This window comes from Chlorocebus sabaeus, chromosome 4, assembly GCF_047675955.1.
Source record: "Chlorocebus sabaeus isolate Y175 chromosome 4, mChlSab1.0.hap1, whole genome shotgun sequence".
Classification (NCBI taxonomy): Eukaryota; Metazoa; Chordata; class Mammalia; order Primates; family Cercopithecidae; genus Chlorocebus; species Chlorocebus sabaeus.
The window spans coordinates 14688520-14714650 of NC_132907.1; the positions used below are offsets into that span (position 1 = coordinate 14688520).

Here is a 26131-nt window from a genome sequence, read left to right on the forward strand (position 1 = left end):
ATACATATAATTTAAGAAAGTACAAACATGATTCTCCAAGGAAAAAGGAGGATCTGGCATCAACTGAAATCTATGTCCACCTAAAAGTAAAAAGCCAAATGGAGTTGTTCATTATAAATATATGTGTCCTTTTGCACAATGAAGAAATGAAATTTGCTCTCACCACTCTCTCCACTGAGAGAACTGAATACAAATACTATTTTGGGTCAGAAATAAAACAAACCCCACAGCACATTGCAGGAAGCCATCCTCAGCAGAAGAGATGGTCTCCCGAGAATACTGGACCCAGGAAGGTGATGAGCTTTCGCCCCACCTCTCTGCTCAAAAGACAGTTTATTCTCTCCCCCTTGGTAGATATGCACTTCTAAATCTCAGCCACTCACCTAATTTTCTGTCTTGTAAGCAAGTCTTCAAAAGAAGGCTAGGTTACTGAGAGATGGGCACAATCCTTGAAAACTGCAGAAGTAAAGAACATAGGCACTTTATAACATTCTCTTCAGTAGGGAATATTCTGTGTCCCAGCAGTACCAACCTCAGGAGCTCCAAGATATCCACTGTGAAAACACAGGCAACCCTACTGGCCGCTGGTCTTCCTCTGAACAGATGAGAGGTCACTCCTGTGGAATGGGTTATACCAGTAGGCTTTGGCCACATTGCCTTCCATACACTCTACCCTTCCACCCTGTGGCAAGCACCTTTTAAAAGAGCTAAAAGCAATTGAAAAATGTACCAAAGGCATCAAGGTGAATTATCAGACTACTGTTCCCTGATAAAAAACAGTAACAACAGATGATGGCTTTCAAACAAGCTGAGAAAATGAACTTTATTTTTCTAGAAGTTTTTTTAAATTTTTTTCCTAGTCCCAATGCACTTTGTACTTCTCTATTTATCATGCACTTTGTAACTGCCTCAACATATCTTGCCCTTCTATCAACTGATGAACTTCTTGAGAACCCTGCCCTATTCTTCCTATTCATCCTCATATTCACAGAGCCTTCAGTATAAGAGGAAATTAATAGACTCTCAATAAATGTTTGATGGACGGATAAATGTAGGAAAACTTAACATACACCAGAGTGCAACAGGAAATAATATCCAAAATTCTTGAGATAAAAATGAAAGACCATCAAAGTAAACCTTTCCCATAGCTAATCGTCCAAACATTAAAAGAGGACTTCATTGTTCTCCAAATGTCATCAGTGATTCATTACAAATAATTACATGCGTGTTCTAAATAATGGAATGTTGAAATGTACACTTGTCATCACCGGCACTGTCAAACATGTTGGACACGCCCAAAATAGCTACAGTTCATGTGACCAGGAAGAGAGTCACATCAAGGACTCCAGAGGTGATAATGTCAGTGTCCCAGGAAAGTCTGGAAGTCATTGTCTTGAACAGGAAGACTTAAGGAAGCTGAGGGCAGTTTGTTCACTTGACCCCAGAGTTGGGTTACACACCCGCAGCACTTACTGAGGGAGGAAGTTGGAAGAGGACCTGGGGTCAGATCGCTGCAATGGTGTGAAGTAGATGAAATTTGTCTTCACCTCCTCCTTCATTGCCGTCCTCGTCTCCCCAGCAACCCTGATCTGTCATCCTTCGTAATCACAATGGCAGAGGCCCAACGGAGTCACTCATACTATGGTATAAATAACCTATTATGATTGTATAAATTAGGCCTCCAAAGCATTTGCCTTTTTAGTAGAAGCAGTGCTGTTATTCTGTGTAATAGCAGAATTTCTACCATCAAAATAGCAAGGGACATATTTGAGGGATGATGGTCAGTGCCAGCTTGAAGTTGAGTAGGCAGCTTGAAGTTGAGTAGGCAGCTATATACATTTTTTAATTTTTAGAAATTTAAGTCTCAGGCCTTGGATCTCTTGTGACTATGTGACTATTCATGTTGGAAAAATAAACATTTCCACCTCCTAGAGTGGTTGATAGCAAGAGGGTATCAGGCTTCAAACGTTGATCGGTGATTCTCTAGAGACCTCTAGTGGTCAGAAGAGGAACTCACTTTTGTTATGAACAGAAAGAAGACGAGGGAATGCTGACCGGTGAAAAATGAAGGCCTACAATCTGGTGACAGCCATTAAAGAAATATTTGGAACTTTCAGTAATGGAAGGTTTGAGTCATTTACTTTTCCATCTACTTTTTCTCTCTCTCCTTTCCCTTCTGTATCCATGCTACAATCTCATTTGCCTTAATGCCTTGGAAGGCTCTTGTCCTTAGTGTCCTTATTATCCATTTTCATTGCTTTATCTGGGTCGTCCACACAAAGAAAACAGCTTGCCCTTCACAGGATCCATATTTCCCTCACGCAATCCATGGGCTCCTACATCTCCCTTCACCCTTGGCATCTCTTGATCTTGTTACTCATACCTACATGTGCTCCCAGATAAGTACAGGAATAGGTCATCGCTCTCCTTATCTTCACCCTTACTCTGCCAGGACAGTGTTTCTTATTCTGCCATTGAGAAGGACTGTCCCAAGGGATTACATTTTAAGAGGTGGATTACAGTTACTGCTGGTTTTGTGGTTCACTGTGAAGCTCAGGAAACAGAAACAGCCAAGTTTCCAAGATATATATTTCACAGGAGAAGAGTCAAAGAAAAAGATTTAAAATGCCAAACTTTACAGGAAATTCAAAGACAACCCTTCCCAACAAATAAAAGTCATACCCACAGATTTGTGGTAGACGCAATATAAGTAACTATGTTAACCTGAAGCCTTTATAGATAGACTTTTTGGCTGCTCTCTTTTGTTTACCTATCCCAATTTTTCTTACACAACTACTAAAATTATATAGATAAATACATCATATATTAAGATATATACTCACCAATGTGTACAAGAAGGGCATTCCTCTAAAATTAGATTGCAGCTCTTCCTGGCTTTGAAGTAATCACACCCCAGCAATAGAAAGAGGTGGAACGTATCAACAGTAATGGGGTGTGGACTGCAAGTTCATCATCTATCAATCTTATCTGAGATCCGACTTTGCCTTAAGGTTCAATTCCAAGACCATGAATAGATGTTTCTGGTTTTTTTTTTTTAAATCCCCACTGCAGATGAAGCCTTTCTTCCTTTTTTCTGAGAGGTCTGAATTTGAGACTCCATGTGGGTCAGGTCAATGATAGAAGCAACAGACCCCAAAGGACCTCCTCAATCTGGATCCACGTTTAGACAGTGTCTTCTCAGTTGCAGGAGCATAGGATTTCCTATAACCCTATCAAATTAATTATTGGTCCAAAAAATAAACAGAAACTTAGTTATAAATGGCTAATTAATAGGCAGTTGTGTCCTAGTAGTTTATGGCCTCAGAGAGTTTTTTTAAGCAAAGAGTTAAGGGGAGGAGAAAAAAGGAGCTGGAAACCAAACCTTCCTTTCGTTAGCTCCCTTAGCTCACCTCAACTTGGAAAGAGCAGAGCCGACTGAACAACGCTTGACAATATTTCTGTGGCATTATCCAAGTCCAGGGCCATGATCTTGATATAAAAGCAAGCTAGTTTCTCTGACACAAGTATTTGGTTATAACAGGGTGAGGCTCATTATAAAAACCACCCATTTGTTAATCACTAAAATATTGATTGAATGCCTAATATATGAAGGCTATCACAGTGAGTTTGCAAAAATTTTGGTTTTATACATTTTCCAAAACCATAAGAATGTGTTTATGTGTAGAAAATAAAAATTTAATGGTATTTGAAGAGCTGATACCATAATCTGTCTTAGGAAAGAAATCTTTCTTTTGGCTACAGTGCTGTGGGAGAAAGTGAGTCCCTGAAGGTCTGAGGGTCATAAGAACAAAACAGTAAGGAGAGGGCTGTGCTGTTCTGCCAGTGCTCCACAGGAAGACATGAGAGGGCTTTGGTGTTGCTCCAGGGTGAAGGAGGAGAAAGAGAGAGGGAAGAGCCAAACAAGACAGGCGGTGTGAGGATGGGAAGTGTGTACGGCCAGGAAGTCAGGGAAGAATCCACAGTGGTGAGCTGACTGACTTTTGAGAAACAAAGATGACAAAAAATAAGGATGGCTTTAAAAACAGAAACCAAAGAGTCAGCAAGGCTCAGATCTCTACAGCGAAGCCTCCCCTAACTCTAAACCATCCACCCAGTGCCCCTCTCAGTCTGGAGAGTGGCGCCACCTACAGGGTTGTTCCCAGAGACCATTGCTTCTGACTCATTGCTCCAAACCCTTTCAGGCCCTGCCAACCAAGCCCATGCCAATTGCTCAAGTCTTTAGAAATGCATAAAAGAAATACGTAATTTGGTAAATTAGTAAATTCTTCTAATTCAGCAAATTGGTCACTCGACAATTGTCAAATTGGTTTTTGGGAAATTGAACAGCTTGTCCCAAAGCTGACAGAGTGTAATCATCTCCAGGCTCTGGCAAGTCGACCCGCCATTCCACTCAGGTCAGTGCTTTATGCTCACTCCTTCCATTCTCCTTCTTTCCCTCAGTAAATGTCAAAGCGCCTGAAATGCAAGAGCCAGCCCTCATTCTCTGACAGAGGGTCAACAGTTTAGACTCAGGCCTGGAGAGATCATCTCTGACAGAAAAGCTCATATCTACAGGTTTTCTTTAAACAAAAAGTTAAAAGAAAATGACTAACCAGGGCTACGCATAAGAAGTAGTATTCAGGAATGAGAGAGGCTACTATCAACCCAAGAAGATTATGTCAGAAGTAGGGTAGAGTCCAGTGGTTGGAATTCATAACACTTTGAGATAGAAGTGTGTCCCAGGGTACAACTGCAAAGTGGAGTACATGCGGGTCAACGGAGGGCCTGGCCTCCAGCTCCACCTCTGGTGCTGTGTCCACCAGCTGGGGAGAGAAGAATCAAGCCCATATACAGCTCCTTTTCTCCCCTGGCATCCTCTCATTGCATCATTCAGCATTTCAGCCTTAGATGCTAGGAAGCGGGCAGTGCTTAGACCCTCTGCCCTTCAGAGAGACCATCTCGTACTCTGTTGCTGAATGGGAGACCACACGGCTCCTCTGGGCGACTCTTCCAGAACAGTCTGGGACTGAGCTCCAACACAGATCCTGGGTGTGGCTGGTTCACAGGCTTGGACTGCCCAGAGTAGAGCTGGCCAGGAAAAACAGGGCAGAAGGAATGTTGGTGGCGGGGAGGAAGCAGAGAACAGCATCTTCTCTTCTTACCTCATTCAGGGCCCTTATGACTATCTCTCTCCTTCACCAAGAATATAGAGAAAGGTAACAGACACTGAAGAGAGGTTTTACTGCAACAAACAGGAGAACTTCAGCTGGGACCATTACAATCACACAAAAATCCACAGAGCACATGACACCCCCTTTGGCAGCCCCCACACTGGACCCACCAACATTCTGCATCCTGAGAGCCAGAGACACGTCTGCAGAAATGTGCACCAATAGCAGCATTCAAGTCCCATACTGGGAAAAAGAACGTAGGTAAGTGTGTATCTCAGACTGTTTCCATCCAGGTGGGAGGCAGACGGATGACCAATGTACCCAATGTCACACCTGGGATTCCCCTGCTTGGGGCCATCTGAGCAGCGGAAACAGTTACCTTAAGGCTGGCCTCTGCAGACAGACTGAGAGCTTACAGAAGGAGGGCCAGCAACTCTATTCTCAAGCTTAACAAGCAGCTGGGTGTGGTGGCTCATGCCTGTAATCCCAGCACTTTGGGAGGCCAAGTCAGAGGAATCACTAGAGCCCAGGAATTCAAGACCAGCGTGGGAAACATGGAAAAACCCAGTCTCTATAAAAATTGTAAAAATTACCCAGGGCTTGGAGGTGTACCCCTGTAGTCCCAGCTACTGGGGAGGCTGAGGTGGGAGGATCACCTGAGCCCGGGGGTTTGAGGCTGTGGTGAGCCATGATTGCACAACTGCACTCCAGCCTGGGTGACAGAATGAAACTGTGTCTCAGAAGAAAAAAAAAAAAAAAAGAAAGGCAATGTTATCATGAAGAAACAAAGACCGTCTTTGACCCTCTAAGGACATTTGGTGGGGAGGTAGATTTGTACAACTCAACATATATGAAACTTAAAGCAAAGGCCAGAAGACTAGTGCATGGCTAGTTCTCTCCAGCAACTCTTGGAGAGACACGGCCTATTATTAACAATTCTCCTTCTTGGCTCGGGAGCGGGCCGCAGCACACAGGCAGCAGGATCGGATGCTCAGCATGGAGCTGCCATAGACCCACCGCCTCCTCTGCAGCTGCATGTGTGCTTTTCAGAAACCACCAAATTCAAAACCCCAGACTGCCAAGGTCAAATCTTCTGGGAAAGGCCCATTCAGCCTGTGGTTATTCATGTTTGAGGAGTTGCTCTGAATTTGAGAGGAGGTCTGACATTGCTCACACCGGGCGGGTTGGGCTCAGCCTGACAGGGACAGCAGAAAGAGACCCGTGGTCCTGTGGGACGCTAGCCCGAGCCTGCCAGAAACAGCCTGCTCGACTGTTTCCCAGACCTCAGCTCCTTCCACTGCCTGGGCTCGGATGAGAACAAGACAAGGGAACAGAAATGGTTCAGATTTCACCCTCCAGCCCCTGAGCTACAAAAGCTCTCAGTCACGCAGCTTCCTCCTGGAGTTCACAGCACGACAGGCCCCAGATGGCATGAATCACCGCTCTGTCGCCCTGGCTAGGCCCTGGTGTGGAGCGCCGTGAGAGTTCACACTGTCACCCTTGTTGTGAAGACAGCCCAGCACAGAGTGCTTCTGTCCCAATGGCACATTTAATTTCAAATTAAAGTTATAATAAAAGCTGAAAGTGACCTCTTCTCCTGGAAACAAAACTGTGAGCTTGAGAGGGAATTTGGCTCCCACAGGGGCCTTGTCTCTCTGCACTGGAAGAGACATTTAAATGTCTTCCAACAAAAATCAGGACTTGTCTAGAGGGTTCCCCCTGTCGCCACGCCAGCCCTCAGCGTCTTTGCTGTTCATCAGTGGGTCCCCTGAGGCTCGTTCCACAACCACTCTTGGGAGTCGCACTCTGAAGTGTGTCACACTGTAAAGTGTGACTGGGGCACACTGAGTTCCAGGACCCGGTCACTCCTCACAGAGCCTGAAAGACCAAAACCATAGGAGGACACACAGACAGCTTGAAGGGGACCAGCTGTTCCTCCCAGGGCTGGGCGGGCAGCAGAAAGCATGCAGGAGAAGGAGCATAGCGCCGAAGAGAGTTCAGCTCTAACCACCCTCTCCTCTCGGCCAGATAGGGTCCAGCAGATCCAGGGCAGAGGGGCCAGGCTCCTTCCACAGGAAAGTAAATTCCTATGAGGTCAACAACCAGAGAATCAACCCATGTTTGCTGATCAGCTCTGATGCCCTTCACTGACTTAAGCCCCATGAAGAAAATGGAAGCACATGGCATGGTCTTCAAAGAAGCAGCATCTACCAGCAACACAGCACAGGGAGGCGGGAGGAGGGAGTGGGGAGGAATTGGACTCCACATCCAGTTGAACTGGGTTTAAATCCGATTCCACCACTGATTAGCTGGAAATTAGGACAGATTGTTTCTATCATTATTCTCTCATTTGCAAAATAAAGATCACAATAGGGCCAACCTTGTAAGAATTCTGGGAATTAAATCAGTCTATGTATACAAGGTGCTAATGTATGTAAATGTCAGCTATCCACTCGAAAACAACAACAAAATATTCACTATAAAGCCAAAATCAATAATATAACAGATGTGAATCTTAGCCCACATTAGCTCACAAAGCTAGGTGGGTAAAACGGACCACTTTTTCTTTTCTTTTTTTTTTTTTTGGAGACAAAATTTCACTCTTTCACCCAGGCTGGAGTACAGTGGTACAATCTCGGCTCACTGCAACCTCCAGACCCCCAGATTCAAGCAATTCTCCTGCCTCAGCCTCTCTAGTAGCTGGGACTACAGGCACCCCACACCACACCCAGCTGATTTTTGTACTTTTAGTAGCGATGGGGTTTTGCATGTTGGCCAGGTTGTTCTCGAACCCCTGACCTCAGGTGATCCACCCGCCTCAGCCTCCCAAAGTGCTGGGATTACAGGCGTGAGTCATGGCGCCCAGCCTTTCTATTTTCTTTAAATCAATTTGAGTCCAATTCCAGCACACAGAAAATGCTATCACAGTCCCGCTGGGGTTCCCTGCCTGAGGGCTGAGCCATACACGGCGCTGGGACATCAGGAAGGCATTCTTCATCCATCTGATTTCTGCTGCAGTACCTAATGTCCCGGCCCACAGCATCCCGTCACGGCCAGCACCTCTGCCATCTCCTGGCCTCTCTTGGGGATCGGGAGCCTCTGGCCAGGCTGGAAACCTTGTGAAAGGGTCCAACCCCCTCAACATTCCCTGTCCCATCTCTGAGGTCTTTCTACTGGCCCAGAGCCCTGCCCAGATTTACCAAACTTTATTACCCTTGTCCCCTTTGAGGAGTCTCTCTTTTCTCTTCTTGCTTGTCCACAAAGGTACCATCCACAGCCCCACCCCTTCCTCTCCATCCCATTCAGGATGATTAACACAGTCACTGGACAAAAGGCAGGAAGATCCCACTTGAGCAGTTTCGATTATCGTCCCCGAGGTAAAGATTCCAAAGTCTTGCCAGCCGCCTGCTTAAATGGGGAAATGGAACATGCAACAAGCACAACACAAATCAATATCCCAAGATAACATTCCGCTGCCGTAGCATGCCAGGAAATAAATGTCAAATTGTGCCTGGCTGAGGCCAGGTCACCAGCAATCAGAACTTTTAAAACATAATTGTGTTCCTTATCATCTTGCCTATGCAAGCTTGGGGCAGGGTGGTGCAAATATATGGTCCCCTCAGCAGTGTGGAGGGTTGTGAGGTTTCCTGGAGGGAAACTGACTCCTCAGCAGGGCTCTGACACAGGAAGAAGAGTTAGCCTGGAGAAGGAAAGGAAGCTGGACATTTCATCCAGGAGCTGCAGCAAGGACAAAAGAAAGAAGGTAAGAGTCATGGAGGAATAGAAAGAGATGCAAAGAGTATTTCTGGAACCCAGAGTATCAGGTAAAGGAGTGCCCTGGTGGAGTAGCCAGGGACAGCCACTAGAAAGCAGGGTGACCTGCGCTAAGCAGCTTGACCATTAACACTTGGGTCTGGCTTTGAGACCAGGGAAGGAGGACTCCGGGTGGTGTGGCAGGAGTTTGCAAAGACTCAGAGTGAAGAAACATATTTAAAAATAAGTAATTTTTAAAATTCTGTTTATAATAAGGTAAATGGAGGTTTATTAGTGAGCAGAATGTAAAATTTTAGTAAACTGTAAATATAAAAGAGGAAAATGTTTTCACTTATAAACAAGATGTCCCATGTTCCCTGGGGATTACATTTATCCTCCTCAGTCTCTAAGTGTATTTCTGTAGCAAATTTTGAGAAACTCTTTACATCAATAGCTTTTTAAAATAAAAGCAGGATTCCTAGTTTGAAAAGAAAATACATTTTTCGTAGCTACCCAGTAACACACACATACCTGAAACAAAAATTTTGCAAACATTACTTACTCTCATCTTATAAGAATCATCTGGGCTGGGCACGGTGGCTCATGCCTGTAATCCCAACCCTTTGGGAGGCTGACGTGGGATGATCACCTGGAGCCAGGAGTTGGAGACCAGCATTGGCAACTTTGGGAGACCCCAACTCTACAAAAAAATTAAAAAGTAAAAGAATTATCTGTTTTTTAGTCTATTCAATCCTAATTCATCCCACTTGGTTTTTTTCTTTAAAACTCTTGTCACAGAGGACTAGCCTGACTTCATAACCCAGTGATGGGCCACTACCCACAGGAGAAAAAGTGATGCCATCGTGGATTTGAAGCCATTGAAGGAATATCAACAAGGAAGGGCCTGGTTGGATTGTTATTTTAGTAAGTTATTCTCTGGGTTGTGTGGAGTTTGACTTTGAGGCAGATAAATGGAAGGGAACTGATCACGCAGGGGGTTCTTTTGATTCTCAGGGTGATCTGCAATGAGGGCTCACATGACAGCAGAAATAACAGAGACAAAGAGAAGGTGATGGCCGCAAGGATCGAGGAGCTAGAATCAGGAAGACTTGATACTGGATTGGCTGTGGATCTGAAAGAGCGGGGAAAATCCAGAATGGCTCCCGTTTCTGCCTCAGCACTGATGCACCGTCAACTGAAAAGAGAATGAGGCGCACAGGTCTAAATGGACCAGATGGGACTCCCTGGGTCACTTTGCATTTGAGGTGCCTGAGGGATGGCCATGTGGAGACAGCTGCCATTTGTACATGCAAGTCCGAATCTCTAGGGGAAAATCAGAACCATATTAATACTTTGGAACCATCAGTATTTGAGTAGCAATTAAAATTAAGAAAGTGAGTGTGATTCGCCACGGAGACTTACGTAGTGCCCAGCACATAGAAGATTGTTTCACCTATCTTTGTGTATGTTATCATATGTATATACTATTTTACATACAGAATTAATTAATGTAATATTTTACCCATCCCCCCACCACCCTGCACCACACACACACATACCCTAGAAACAAAGTTCACAAGATAACCCCAAACCTTACAATGGAACTCAGTGGGAAGACACAAGATTGTCATCTGGCCCGTTACACCAATGTGCGCCTCCACTTTGGTATGTTTGTAGCTCCACGAGGCTGGCTGGAGACACCTGCCTGTTTATTGCTGTGCCCACATGTTCAATTCTGTGCTCAGCATAGTGCCTGGAACATAGTAGGCACTTAGGGAGAATTACAGAATGAATGAAGCAGTAGTCCCGCCTCCACATTTAACCATCACATCCATACATCAGTGTACTTTGGGGTCAGAATTTATGTGTGGCTGATAAAAGGGAGACCTTTTTATATTAGAAAAAATACTCAAATTATGAATAAATAATGGAGATTGCTTGGAAATGTGTCTAATTTTTGGCAAGATATGACAGCAATTGGTTCTGTATCTAAAATCTCAATATGAAATGACAATAAAACAATCTTCTGAGAACACAATTACTATATTGCTAACAAATATAAGCGTTGTGCTTGACTGAGTTAGATGAATAATTCCCCTGTTGTGACCAAAATGAATTTTCTTATACAAACACATCACTTCGTAAAGGTGTCATGTTACATAACTTTTGAAACTATCAAAATAACTGATTCAAAAATATTTTAAGACTTAAAAATACCTATGTTAACTATGTAGTAAATAATAAGTTGATTATATCAATAAATCATTTTATTTTAAAAAATATTATTTCAATTTTTTATTTAAAATAAACATAAACAGCAGATGCTTGAGATAATTTTGTGTATTGCTTGTTGCTAAGATAAAAAACCATGCAAAACCATCTTTCCAATTTCTTACAAATGGTTTTTAGCTTGATATTTCAGTCCTTCATGTACACATAGAAGGACCCTAATCATATATTTATTGATAGAAACATAGTGACTATCAGTTCTCAATACTGTATTATGGTATCTTTAAGAATATTTTTGTGTGGGCCGGGCATGGTGGCTCACACCTGTAATCCCAGCACTTTGGGAGGCCAAGGTGGGTAGATTACGAGGTCAGGAGATTGAGACCATTCTGGCTAACACAGTGAAACTCTGTCTCTACTAAAAATACAAAAAAAAAAAAAAAAAAAAAAAAAAAATTAGTCAGCTGTGGTGGCGGGCGCCTGTAGTCCCAGATACTTGGGAGGCTGGGGCAGGAGAATAGCGTGAACCCAGGAGGTGGAGCTTGCAGTGAGCCGAGATCATGCCACTGCACTCCAGCCTGGGCAAGAGAGCAAGACTCCATCTCCAAAAAAAAAAAAAGAATATTTTTGTGTAAACAGGGCCATATATGTCTGTGTGAACCTTAACCTGAACTCCCAAAGGGCAATCAGCATTTGAAACGTCCTAACCAAGAATTATCCCAGAGAAGCCTGCTGTAAGCAGCTTTAAAGATTGCTTTCCAAATCTGCACCAGAACATTGCTTAGCATAAAGGATGTTACATAAATTTTCATTGGTAAAATAAGAAGTGCTCCAGATATGTGGCAGATGCAAATTGTATGCAGGCACCTCAACCTTTGCATAAACAAAGTATAAAAATCTCCACCACTTTCAGCTTCAGTGTGAGACCCCAGGTCTCATCTCACCCTCTACCACTTCGTGATGGACTTTGTTACCTGTTCAAGCTCGAAGCTTTTCCTCCCATTCCAAGGATATTGTTCTGTTTGCCTTGAAATGAACTTTCATGCAGGGTACTAGTCCAAGTGCCTGAAAGGATAAAGACTTCATCAAGTTTACTGGAGCAGACTGCACGATTGCTTACTAATAAACATCCAATTATATACTAGAATTCTGCCTGAGACTTACTTTCACTGGTACGTAACACCTGGTGACTAAGGTGTGAAGAAAGAGAGATCCAGTTACCACTTCCTTCTAACTGCTGGAGGCTACCAGTAATTACCACATAAAATAAACCAATTTGGCTCACGTGAGTTCTCAAAACTGTAGCTGAGAGACCAGCAAGGAGACCCAGAAATAATCTGACTGTGTCCCTCTTCCAAATAACTGGAAACCCGATCCTTTCTAAAGTCAGAAGAACCTCAGAAAAAGTACATATAAGATGAAATGCAGAGAACAACTGAACTAGTCTAGCCTTTACATTACAGAGGAAAGAAGTTCAACAGAAAGAAGAAACTAGAATCTTGCAGGAAGCAAGTGATGGCGCCATGTACTGTCTCAACACAAGCCCAAGCCAAACAGCAGAGAAGGGTCAGCCCCCTTCTGTCTTGAGTGGTGGATCACCTTTAACTTCTCTGTGGTGATTGGACAGTAGCAGAAAAACATCCACTCAAAAGCATTGTCCCGTGGGCTGCCACTTAGTTGTGTATTTTCTGATGTGCATTCTGGGTTTGAATGGATGAAACCACTAGAAGAAATACAGAAAGACCAGGATGTTTGTTGAGAGTAGGTCTGCAGCTGAAATTTCACCATCAAGGGAGTTAGCATGACTCTCTTGTGTATAAAGATACCACATTCATTCAGCAAACATTACTTGAGCACCAACTGTAAGCCAGGCACTATACCAGAAATGACATAGAAATGAAAAAGACATAATCCAGTGGTCACCAGTCCTGGAGAAGCAGCATGTTCTCAGGAACGACTTCACAGGACTTCATTTATCTCCTGTTTTCCTCAATGACGGGAAGGACCTGGGACAGTTTCTGAGAAAAGATTACTAAGGGTAGGAGTACAAAAAATGTGCCAAAAAATAAGAAGAAGAAGGGGAGATACTGAAAGAGGTTCCCTCCAGAGGCAGCCTTCACTGCCTCACCACAGTGCCCTAGGACCATCCCCAACTCTAATCGAGGCAACTGCAGTTATTAGTGAGGTGAGGGATGAAAGGCTATTGGTAAGACGCAGCTCCAACAGGGAATGAGTAGCTCTTATCTTGGAAAGAAGAGAAATGCCATACTTCTTCTCTGAGCATTGATGCTCTTTACTATTTTGTCCTAAGTCCTTTCAGGGAAAAGAGGCTTCTTCCGTTCCATATCCATAGACCACATGAGCTCAGAAACGCCTGGTGTTCATGCCCCACAACGTCTCCAGTGAAGCAGAGGTAGATGAAAGTCAAATGCATCCTGTCTCTCCTGCCAAGTTCGAAAACAGAACCAGATCGGGGCCAGATGCGTAAATCAGGCCGTATCGTATTCTCCCCCTCCAGAGCTCTGCTCCTCTGAGTCCCTCAGAAATGGGGGCAGGTAAATGTTGAATGGCTGAGGAATTTTTCCCGGAGATAGAGGAAAGGGTTTTCAACTCAAGGAGAAAGCCTGAATTTTCTGGTGCTCAGGATTAGGCTTGTCTTTGGCAAAGGACTTCGAACTGCTTGGAAAAAGCCAAAAGACTTGTTAGACATCAAAAAACCCGGAACAATGCTTTAATGATTTAAGTGTAAGTGAATCTTTGACACATATGGATTAAATTTCCCTTACTGGGCACATGCTACAACGCTGAAGAAAAATATTCCTGACAAGTCACATGCTCAGTTCACCAAATGAGTGCAAACAATGCAACAGATCACCCATGAGGTCCAATTGTATGCCATCTCCCAGGCCCTTGTCCAGGCTCCTTTGTAAGGGGACCTCAGAGTGGGCAGAAGGAACACAAAGGCACTGACCCCTCAGACTCCTTCCCCTGGTCCTCTCTGTCCTCCTCCTCCTCCCAGGACGGGGAGCTAAGCCTCTGGCTACAATACCAAATGCATTGGACTGAATAAACTGAGACCTCAAAATATATCAAATTTGAGATCTAAAATGGCTCAAGCAAATATAATAAACAACCAGATCACCTTTAAGTACTCTGAGTCTAGAAGCAACTCACAGGTGTACTTTCATTTGAAAGACTAAGTTCTCGGTTTATACACCTTTCTCTTTTTAAAAATGTTGTTTTCATTTTTTAGAAATGGAGTCTTGCTTTGTCACCCAGGCTGGAGTGCAGTGGCGTGATCATAGCTCACTGCAGCCTGGAATTCCTGGCCTCAAGGAATCCTCCCGCCTCAGCCTTCTGAGTAGCAGGGACTACAGGCACGCACCACCGCACCTGGCTAATTTGTAAATATTTATAAGCCATTCTAAACATGTTAATGGTCAGTGAAGATAAGAAGTCATCAAAACTGGCCTCTGCATGTTTCCTTCATGACAGATACTGCTTGCTGTGATTGGCATAAGTGCTCCACTCCCCAGAGCACACAAGTAGCAGTGGTGACCCCAGACAGTCAGGCATGCCACAGGAAGCTGGACAGATTTCCCTGGAAAAACAACTGTGCCTTGTCTTTGCCACAGTTGGATTTGCTGCTACTCAAGAAAGCCCCGATGACAACACCTTGGAAATCTGCAGGACACCACCCAGCTGTGCATCTGCTGGGAAATGTTTGGCAACATAATCTCCTAACCTGGAATTATCTTCAAGGATTTCACATCCAGAGGCTTCAAAACTTTCCCCAGCCCCTGGGAAAGTGCTGAGAACAGCAAAGGAAGGAATGGAGCCTGCAAGGTCATATGGAGGCATGTGAACCAGACAGGCTTGCAAGGCTTGGCTCTACAAAGGTTTGCCTGGGCTTATAAGAAACCATATGGCAGACACAGACATATACAGATTTTCTGGGAGATAGAAAGACTCACAAAAATCATCTTTTTCATGACACAATCAAGAATGGGAAAAGCTCGTGAGAACTGAGCAAACTTGCAGAATATACATGAGGATTTTTTTTTTTCTTTTCAGACGGGGTCTCACTCTGTCACTCAGGCTAGAATGCAGTAGCACAATCATGGCTTACTGCAGCCTCAACCTCCCAGGCTCAAGCATCCTCTCACCTCAGCCTCCCAAGTAGCTGGAACTCCAGGCATGCACCATCAGATCTGACTAATTTTTTAAAAAATTTTTTTGTAGGAATAGGGTCTCACTATGATGTCCAGGCTGGTCTCAAAGTCCCATGCTCAAGGAATCCTCCCACCTCAACCTCCCAAAGTGCTGGCATTACAGGCATAAGGCACCACACCTGGCTGATTATCTGAAAGACAATTATTTTTAGCATATTGGCAAGATTATATAAGCCTTTGTCCATTTTGAAAAATGAAATAATAAGCATCTAATAGGGTAAAAAATATTTTAAAAATAAAATAGGAGGCTCTGAACCATATAGACTTGTTAATCCTCCTTTTGATCCACTAGGTCCTAGCATGATCTCATTGGTGAGAGAAACTCAACATTTTGAAAACTGATTTGTCTCGTCCCTGCCTAGGACAGAAGCCAAGACTGTCTTATTGAAAAAAGGCCAGGCACGGTGGCTCACACCCGTAATCCCAGCACTTTGGGAAGCCAACGCGGGTGGATCGTTTAAGCCTAGGAGTTCAAGACCAGCCTAGCCAACGTGGCGAAACCCTGTCTGTACTAAAAATACAAAAATTAGCCAGGTGTGGTGACGAATGCCTGTAATCCCAGTTACTCAGGAGGTTGAGGTGGGAGGATAGTTTGAGCCCAGGAGGTGGAAGTTGCAGTGAGCCAAGATCACATCACTGCATTCCAGCCTGAGTGACAGAGTGAGACTCTGTCTCAAAAAAAGAAAAAGAAAAAAGAAAAGAAAAGAAAAAGAATGAAAGAAAGAATACCAATACATCCTAAGAGCTACCATCAACATTTAAAATCCATAACTTTGTGACATCATAATTTGTGCACACAAGAGGTCTACCAAAAACATGAATCCAAAAGACTCAGAGAAAAATTATTCTGTAGAAAAATAAGTTTTATGTTTGCATAAATCAACAGTAATCCACAGTAGACAACACAGTCATGACATTAGAAAGTAAAGAAACTAAATTTCCTTTTAGTAAGTATCAATAAGGCTGACACATTCCAGACCCTGAGAAGTGACTGAATCCATTAATCTAAATGTAAATCTGGGCTAGGGTGTGAAATTCAGTGCCATGAGGTTTATAGACTATTGGGGAGGAAAAACAGCTTTGAAATTGTCCTATTATTCTCTGGACTTACTGTCCATGACACTTCTCCAACCACACAAAAAGCTTTGAAAATGCAGTAAGAAAGAAAAGTCAGTCATTATTACAAATTAAATGGGTTTATTGTCTCATCTTTGGGTCTAGACTGATTTTTATTTTTACATCTTCTAGAAAAAGTCATTGTAATTATTACTAATTCCTAGCAGCCTGCCCTATGAATTTCTTATAGTTTGTGTGCACAAAGGAAAGGGAAAAGGAAAGGAGGCGAGGGAGGGAAAGAGGAAGAAATAAAGGACTGGCAACACATGATGCATTTCACGAGTTATAAGTGGCTGGACTGCATATAGTGCTTTACCACTGGACTGTGTGTTTGAAAATCAGAAGTAAGATGAAAAATATAGGGGAAAGCTGAGTGAAGACTTATAAAAGACAAATAAGAATGATTTGTTTCAGGGTATAATTATTCTCATGAAATGAACTGAAATGGAATTTTAGGTGGAAGGAGTAGGTAGATCCCAGATAGTTAACATTAATTTTTTTTTTTAAGTTTCCACACTGTATTTCAAACCAGTTTTAAACTGCCCACACTATTCCCAAACTATTTGATTTCATGTTTCATCATTTGCTGAGTTTAATCATTTCCATAAAGGAAGCAACAAATGATGGGCAAATGAAAACAGAAACTTCAAGAGCTGGGGCATCGTTAGTGAGGGGCCCAGCTTCTTCCCAGGAAACCTGCTCGGCTATGGGTTCCAGACAGAATAAGAATCTCTCCTGAACTTACACAACCTTACGTCAAGAATGAAAAGTGGCTAATAGGAGAGAGACAGATGAAAAAGGATGAGCTCTCTCGCTAACTACTCAGCCAAGGTTTTTACAGGAAGCAGCATGTATTTCACACTTTTCTGTAGCATGGATTTTACCAAATTTCAGTAAAGACACATGGCAATATTTCTTTCTGGGCATTAACTTAAATCTATTTTTCAATTCTTATTTTTAGACATCAAGTCCTGTGGTTGGCATTGCAGAAGTGTTTCTGGAACGTGGCCATGTTGCCAATGATTTTTAATGGATGCCAAAGAAGAAAAAGCATTCTAACTTGGAAGAAATACTTTAGGCCAGAGAAGAAAGCGCAAGGCAGTCTAAATGTAAACCATTTATGTTAAACAAATGCAGTCATGCTGAAACAATAGAGTTAGTGCCTTAGTCAAAGAATCTTGTGACATGTTTATGGTTATGGAGACTCGTATAAGAAATATAAAAATGATCTTTTTTGGTACTGGGGAAAATTAGGATATTTGCCTCAAATATTATGCTGTGGGTTGTGACCCATTCGTTAAAAAGTTAGAAAGCTTTTTTTCCTTGCCAATCTAAAACAGATACATGAACAAGAATAGTTAGGGTGAGCAGGCCTTGGACATTTAGGCATGTGGGCACGGTATGAGTCATGGGAACATGACAAAAGGAAGTCCAAAGACCCGGGGTCTTATCCCAGATCTGTCATTTGCTAAATATGAACCATGAGTTGGTACTCATCTAAGCTTCTATTTCTCATTAATAAGAATAGGATGATTTTTATGCATGCCCTCTCAGGGTCCTTAAGAAAGGGGTTCAGGGCTGGGCGTGGGCTCACGCCTATAATCCCAGCACTTTGGAGGGCCGAGACGGAAGGATCGCCAGAGGTCAGGAGTTTAAGACAAGCCTGCCCAACATCGGGAAACCTCATCTCTACTAAAAATACAAAAATTAGCTGGGCATGGTGGCTCATGCCTGTAATCCCAGCTACTCGAGAGGCTGAGGCAGGAGAATCACTTGAATGCGGGAGATGGAGGTTCCAGTGAGCCAAGATCCTGCCACTGCACTCCAGCCTGGGTGACAGAGCAAGATGCTGTCTCAAAAAAAGAAAAAATAAAGAAAAGGAGATCCAGTACCACATCAATGGCAAACCAGTAGTATATTTTGGGACTAATAATAAGCCCTCATAAATTGAACCTCTTAAGAAGTAAACATGTCTTTCTGGCTTAAAGAAGCAAAACAGAGCTTCGGCTTTCCAGAAACTTTCAGTAGAACAACTAGGAGAGAGGTCAGAGAGAGCTAACATTTAAGAACTGCAAAATATTAAGAATGAATGTTTAATTTGAGTGTTGGTCAGAGTTAATGTCAATGGTTTTGGTGCCCAAGGCACTGACGGTCAGCTCAGCGTCTAGTCAGCCCAAAGGCACTTTGAGTCTAATGCAGCCTCACTCGATAGCACCTTATAGGTGATGTGGAGAGTCTAACGATGCTCAGTCTGGATTTTTCTCAGGCTCCATCCTCCTCAGTCTCACTTTGACAAAGCTCTTGAAAAAAGTTCAGCTTATCTGACTCCAACAGGGTGTTGAGTTTCTTGTGTCAGAGCTCTAGAAATAAGGAACTATTCTTAGCTGGGTTTACTTGGGAAATATTTAACTGTGGTTGTTAGCTATTCTAGGAATGAGACTGGCTTTGGATGGAATCAGGTTGGCGCCTCCACTAGAAGAATGTCTGTTTGTTGAGGAAGAGAGCATGGGGATTGTAACTTCAGTTTGAATGTTTTAAACTATGTTGTGGGTAAATAGAAGTTCCTGCAACCCAGTTCCTCAGCATAATTCAACCATGGCTCTGTGCTTACTTACAAAAGGTGAGGCAAACTTGTAGTCAGCATGACCCCTAACTTCCATGTCGGTTGGTTACATTTACTGTCCTATCCACTAATGAAAGACAGGATTCTTAGGTGCAACAAAAGTTGCACCTAAGAACTCCTGAAACATACCCTAAATACCTCTAGAAGCAGTTTGCCATAATTCCTGGCACTCAATATTAGCATCAGTGCATGGCCTACTCCAGTGTCTTAGAAGTCACAGATAAATAAACTCAATTAGAAAACCAGAGGGAGAGACTTTAAGAAGCAGGAGACAACCTTAGAGTTCAGTTGGCATCTGAAGGCAGGAAACTATGTAGGCAAACTGCCTAATTGACAAGTTGTAAACCAGGATTACAGATGCTGTAATACAACTGAATGGCTCATAGATTCATGGAATGTCAGAAACTCAAAGGCAACTGGAGATATGATGTTCAGTAAGAGTCAGTGATTATCCCACCAGACCCTGAGCAAGACCCGCATGAGAATTTCCTCACCAACGTGTCTCAGCACCTACCAGAGTATCTGGCACATAGTAGGTGCTCAATGTATATTTGTTAAATACATGACAAACAAATGAGTAAATAAATTAATTAATTCAACAGCACTTGTTCCAGATGTCTGCTTTAAGGATGACAAACGCTTTATAGCATTAATAACAGACACTGCATGCTTTATCTCACAGCATTTGAAGTCTTAGATAACATAAAACTAATTTAAATGGTTTGCCTATTTTCTCACACTTCTAAAATCAAATTTTTAGTGTTCCTAAGCCCCGCAAAATGCTGAGATTGTGAAAACAGCTCCAGCAAGAAGTTATTTTTTTTATTTTATTTTATTTTTTTTGTTGATGGGAGAAGTTATTAAAAAATAATATAATAACAGAGCCATGGGAATCTGTATGAATTTATAGGCACAAAGCCTGAAGTCAAGAGTATGCGTGATATGTTAACCAAATGTATGAATATTAATATAATACATATTATAATTAATTTAATATGTGCACTAATATTTAGATGCTATTATGCTACACAGGCATTTGATAATTCCTGACAACATAATTGACACCACCTTGACATTCATAAGAGAATGTTAAGCTTATAAAAAATTGTTAGTTGGTCAATGTTTATGTACTGTTCGTTTCTTTAAATCTGTCATAAAAGCAAGATGTCTTACAGGAAAAATAAGAATTATGAGGTGATTGAAAACAGAAATTGGGCGTTTTTAAATCTGCAAGTGAAATATATATCTCTATTTCAAAATCCAGGTTTTGACTTCATGTTCACTAAAGAAAAAAGAGGGGAATTTTAGCAATTATCCAGATATTTCAAAAGGGGAAAGATATTTTTGCTATTCCACCAGAAATTTCATATAAAACTAAGGGCTGGCATGTTCCACATGATCTAGGCATAGCCCGTTTTCTTCTAAAAATTTTGTAGTTACATGTAATGAGTAATTTTTGTTCCATGGGAAAACTTAGTTTTATTGTGATTCACTGGTTAGCTATGGGTAACATTTATTATAAAATGGCTTATATTTTATTATATTAGTCATTGAAAATAAAAGAATATATAAAATAAATATGTTGATCTAGAGAGACAGAAGAAAAAGCATTGTTTATTCACCAAAATATTAAATAATAAACACGTATCTTTCACTCTAAATACAAATGAATCTGACTAGATACAAAACACCTATTCTACTCATGGTCACTGTCACATGGACTTAGAGAAATTAAACATCCACATGATGGGAGATAAGGCTGGCTTCATCCTGTTCTAAATCAAGTACCAGCTCATGGAAAAGCAATGAATCACTAGTTTTCTTTCAGTGAGGAAGAAACAGATTGTGTGTGTTAATTCATCTACTTAAAATGGAAATATTTTGAAGATTTTAAAAAGGAACTCTGGATTCCAACAAATAAATGCAGATTTGGGAGAGTCATTTATTTAAAAAAAAAAAAATAGGTGTGTCTGCATTTTCCCTATTGATGACTGCAATCAATTAGGTAACATAATGGGCAAAACTTGCTAGTAGGATAGAACTGGAAACAAATTATTTTTCTGACAAGTTTTCTATTGGAGATATTAAGGAACAACTGATGTCTCTTGGAAAAAACTGAAGACAACACCCTCTTTGGCAATCAGCTGTGGGTTTTCTTTGGTCTGATTTTCCCTGTTTTCCATGGCAAACAGGATTTACTTGAGGATGCCTGTCTCTGATCTGCCTGGCTGTTTTCCATGGGAGTCAGAGCTCCCTGTCTGGTGATGAGTTTGCTTTCTCATAAGTAGGGATGATACCCTGAGACCTAGGAGACCCGCTGCCCAAGGGCAGTGAGCATCCTAAACAGATGAACCAGAGAAAGAGAAAATGTTCTCCATAACCAAAAGCAAATGCAGAAAGCCAGGAGGAAAGAGAAACTCTTGGTTCCAAGGACATAGACGTTGGTTCTGAGAACATTTCCTGCCTTGTAAAGAGTATATCACAGAGAACACAATCTTTTTGTCTCAATGGGCATCTCACAAGGCCTACAAAGCAAGGCCCCAGAAAAACTGTATTAAGAAACAGTGCAGGAGCCTAATTCGTTTTCTATTTCGACAATCAAAAAAAAAAAAAAATGTGGCTGTTTGGTAAAACTCTCCTGACTACAAAGGAACCATCTGGGACTAATTATGATATCTAGCCTTATTTAAAACCGTCATTTAATTCTGTATTTGAGTTCCTCTAATGTAGCTAATTAGGGTTTCTCCCAACCCTACTATAATCCCATATATATTATTATATTATGGGAGATATATATCTCTCTATATTTGGAGGCATACATTGGAGGAATATATATATATATTCCAAAGCTTTTGAAGAATTGTGCCAGGATTACTACTATTAGTAGCAAAGAGTTAGAAAGTTTTGTGCATTTTTTTTTAACTGAAAGTCATTTTCTAAGTTTTCTTCAACCGATAACAGTAATAGCTCCAGGACAAATTAGTGGCTTACATCATTGGAGCATCACATCTGGAGACCATGACTGCAGTGCACTCGTGTCTCTGTCAGCATGTGAGTTGCTTGCAATAGGACACGTTACTGATCCAGAAAAAGCGTGGCCCCGCCCCTTCGGGTCTATAGAAAACTCCCAAGGGAGCCGTGAGACCATAAAGAGCTTACCTCCCCCCAAAAAGGTTAGAGACTAAACTACATTGAATAAGCCCTTTCTCTTGCAGGCTACTGGCTAGAAGTAGATGGCTCTGCGGTAGCATCTTTCCCACTCAGCTATACTTCAAATCATTTGTTGAAAGAATATCTTTAAAGAGGCCTCAGAGTTTTCTGAAGTGCTTCTACTGCTTTCTTTCAACTGCTGACTAGAAACTGAATTTAGAAAGGAGTTTTGGGGGATCTCTCTTAAACCACAAGGAAAGGCAAGACACCTACTGAAAGAGTAGGGAAATTTTATCCTGGTTTATGACAGAGTGGTTTCCTTTTCCCACAAATAACTCTCGTCAACATGCTGAGAACCACCTCAGGACCATGACATTTGGGCATAGGTCTTTTCCCTACCTCAGCGTGGGGCAGAGCCAGGCAGAAGAGAAAGAAGAACAACTTGACTGTGTGTGGATTTTCTGGCAAAAGTTTAGTGAAGGACAAGGTTCAACCTAATTTCTAAAATAAATTTTTCAAGTGTTATTCGTACAAACTCAGTCTGTTCCCCATTACCACAGAAAGCAAGAATTAACTATAATTTTGCTTCTATTTGATTCCCTGTAAGGACAAAACCACACTTTTAATGCCAACACATGCACAGTCTAACATTACAGTAAACGTTTTTCTGACGCATTTACAGATTGACAAAAAGAGAGACAGAGAGAAATAAACTAAAACATTTGGCTAGGGCTTAGTTACTTCATGGAGAATCAGTAATATTTCAGAAAGTGGTACAATGTAGAAATTACTAAATCCATTCTTTAAAGACCCTCAGGTTAGAGTCTGAATTAGTAGAAAAAGAAAGAAATGCAAATTGTTTATTATTTTCACATGTACAGTAAATTCAAAAAATTGTACTTCTTTCGAGAACCATATGGGACAGGCTTTCTTTTCATCAGGAGTGGTTTTGCTTGTTATGCCAAGAGCTAAAAAGATGTTTTTAATAACCAAAGCCAGTTTGTTATACAATCTGTCTGGATTTAGCTTGTAAGAGAGATGAAGATCCCTTGGGCAGAAAATAGAGGGTGACGGGGGAGTTGCCTGAGATGATAGAAGAGTAGCGCAAAATGCACAAAGATGATGATAAAAGATGATTCCAAAGGTAATCAGCTGAACTCGTGGTTGGTAGAACTCCTGCATAGTTCATTGAGGAACCATAGGAGGTGACTGGGGCTCCTTTTGTCAGTGTGATCATGCTCTTTATGGGGAGAGTGTAAAAATAAATTGTGTGCTGGCAAACATGTTTCTTAAATACCTAAGTTTGGTGCACGTGAGGAATTCACCCAACAACAGCCTCAGAGGATCTCAGAGAACATGACTCCTCTTTAAAAACGGCTTTGGTCAAAGGGAAGGCCAGCACCCTGTCTCAGACTAGGAAAAAAGAGTTATGAGAAATGAGAATGATCTTGAGAGGGTCACCCATGTGTGTTTCACTAGACCAGAATTTCAAAAAAAGATACACCAAAAACAAGTACCATAGCAGGATGAAGTTGTCATGGTCCATGATGAAACCAGAAAATTAAGGAAAGTATAGCGCATTTTTCATAAAATTAAACAAATTTGCATTAAGAGCTAGTCTTTTACTGTAAGGTATATCCTTCCTATATTTCTCAAGTTAGAATATGCTTTATTACATTAGAGTGAATCACAGGAAATTGCCAATATTCAACTGCTTTTGACCTACAAAAACAACAGTTTGCTAGCGTTCAACCTAACATTAAATGATGATAATTGGATATGGGAGATTCTAATGACCTTATGTGACAAAATATAGAGCTGGTAACCATGTCAGTATCTAGATTGGTTTTGAAAGTTGTTTGGTCTATAAAATCCAGAAAAATAGTCATAAACATATACTGCCACTAAAGGGCATCTTAACCAGCAGACTTCTAGATTTTGATTGCAGTAAAATGAAACAACGCCCTCCCCTCCCCATGCCCCTGCCAAAAAAATAAAAGGAAGAGAGACCCAGACACAAAACAGAATGTCATGGTCATTGTTGGAACCAGCTCTATAAGAAGGAGAGGGTATAATTCCTGCATCTTGGGACACCAGGAACACCAGGAAGACATGAAACAGCCCTGAGCTAGGGTCTTTCCAATCCCCTGCCCCAGCCTGGTAGCTCAAGGGAAAAGGAATTTGCTGCTCACCCACATTGATTTCCTCCAATGGAAGGCAAAGAAGCTGATCGGCCACTAGACAGCAAAGGTAAAACTCTACTGGTGACTGGGTAGAAAAGAAGTTCCAGAAACTCAATATGGAAGGTTCTGCCAACAGTAGACAGGAAGAAAAGCAATCCAGCCCTCTGGTTCTTATAAAAGAGGATGATCCAATGCCAAGATGAGGGCATTTTTATTGACCTTGCCAATCACTGCTCAGGCACACCTGACAGACCACAGTGGGCCAATGGGATTCCCTCTGAGTGGGAATTTGGATTTGTGGGAGGTGAGCGGGAAGGCCCTGCAGAGACTAAGGCTGCCATTTTAGAATGAGCACAATGAGCCTACCTGCAGGCAGAGAGCTGCCGAGACCAGCTCGGTGGTGGAGTCCCTATCCCAGAGGTGCTAGAGGAATTAAAAACACACACACAAAACTATAGAGTGCAGAGTGGGAATCCGGGCTGACCACCTTCAGAGCTGAAGCTACAAACAGAGTTTTACCCACATATTTATTGATGGCAAGTCAGTGATGAGCATTGTTTCTATAGATTATAGATTAACTAAAGCAGGAAACAAAGGGATGGGCTCTGGCTAGTTATCTGCAGCAGGAACATGTCCTTAAGGCACAGATTGAGGCTCATGCTATTGTTTATGGTTCAGGAACACCTTAAGCAGTTTTCCGCCCTGGGTGGGCCAGGTGTTCCTTGCCCTCATTCCGGTAAACCAACAAACTTCAGCGTGGGCGTCATAGCCATCATGAGCATGTCACAGTGCTGCAGAAATTTTGTTTATGGCCAGATTTGGGGCCTGTTTATGGCCAGAGTTGGGGGCCTGTTCCCCACAGACAGCTGAAGACAGGAAGCAAACATGCAAAAGCCATGAGAGATCTTTTTTTTTTTTTTTTTTTTTTTTTTGAGACGGAGTCTCGCTCTGTCGCCCGGGCTGGAGTGCTGTGGCCGGATCTCAGCTCACTGCAAGCTCCGCCTCCCGGGTTTACGCCATTCTCCTGCCTCAGCCTCCTGAGTAGCTGGGACTACAGGCGCCCGCCACCTCGCCCAGCTAGTTTTTTTGTATTTTTTAGTAGAGATGGGGTTTCACCGTGTTAGCCAGGATGGTCTCGATCTCCTGACCTCGTGATCCGCCCGTCTCGGCCTCCCAAAGTGCTGGGATTACAGGCTTCAGCCACCGCGCCCGGCCCCCATGAGAGATCTTATGTCAAAGAGAAACAGATGGGAAGACAACAAGGCAGAAATAGATGGGAAGACAACAAGGCAGAGAAAGTAGCGTCCTTCATTATTCCAAATCCACGTGCAGCCACTCAAGAAGACCTAGCTGGGTCTTGGGATCCAGACCTTGAGATCCATGAGATAGCCTGAGACTAATTTTTCTTTACATAAGTGAGCTGGAAGACGTGGGGGAGGGGGTGTCTTAATTTTACAAACAAAAGATCCTTGCTAAATTATAAGTTTGTAAGTGATCTTTAATATTCAGCAGGAGAAGAAATGAGATTATAAGTAGAACTGGCCAAAAGTTATAGCAATCTGACTCTCATAACCAGGCTTCATGAATCTGAGAACTAAGGAATGGAAATAGGAGTAACCCTCTCACTAGTACTCCTGATGATTCACTAGCAAATCATCAAAAGTTTGCTTCCCA

At 42.2% G+C, this 26131-nt stretch overlaps 1 protein-coding gene across 11 annotated transcripts in view; it reads right to left on the reverse strand.

Annotated features, from left to right (window-relative positions):
* Positions 1 to 26131, reverse strand: part of LOC103224026 (V-type proton ATPase subunit S1-like protein) — a 110295-nt gene that overhangs the window by 31078 nt on the left and 53086 nt on the right. For 6 of the 11 annotated variants that reach the window (XR_012092729.1, XR_012092726.1, XR_012092725.1 and 3 more), the window contains exons 8-10: positions 12128 to 12218; positions 2844 to 9624; positions 384 to 456 (exon numbers count right to left, since the gene is read on the reverse strand). The gene's annotated coding sequence lies outside the window, so the exon portion shown is untranslated. Of the gene's footprint in view, positions 1 to 383; positions 457 to 2843; positions 9625 to 10521; positions 10678 to 12127; positions 12219 to 26131 lie in introns of those variants that run through there. The other 5 variants (XR_012092730.1, XR_005234611.2, XR_012092724.1 and 2 more) reach the window with 4 other exon arrangements.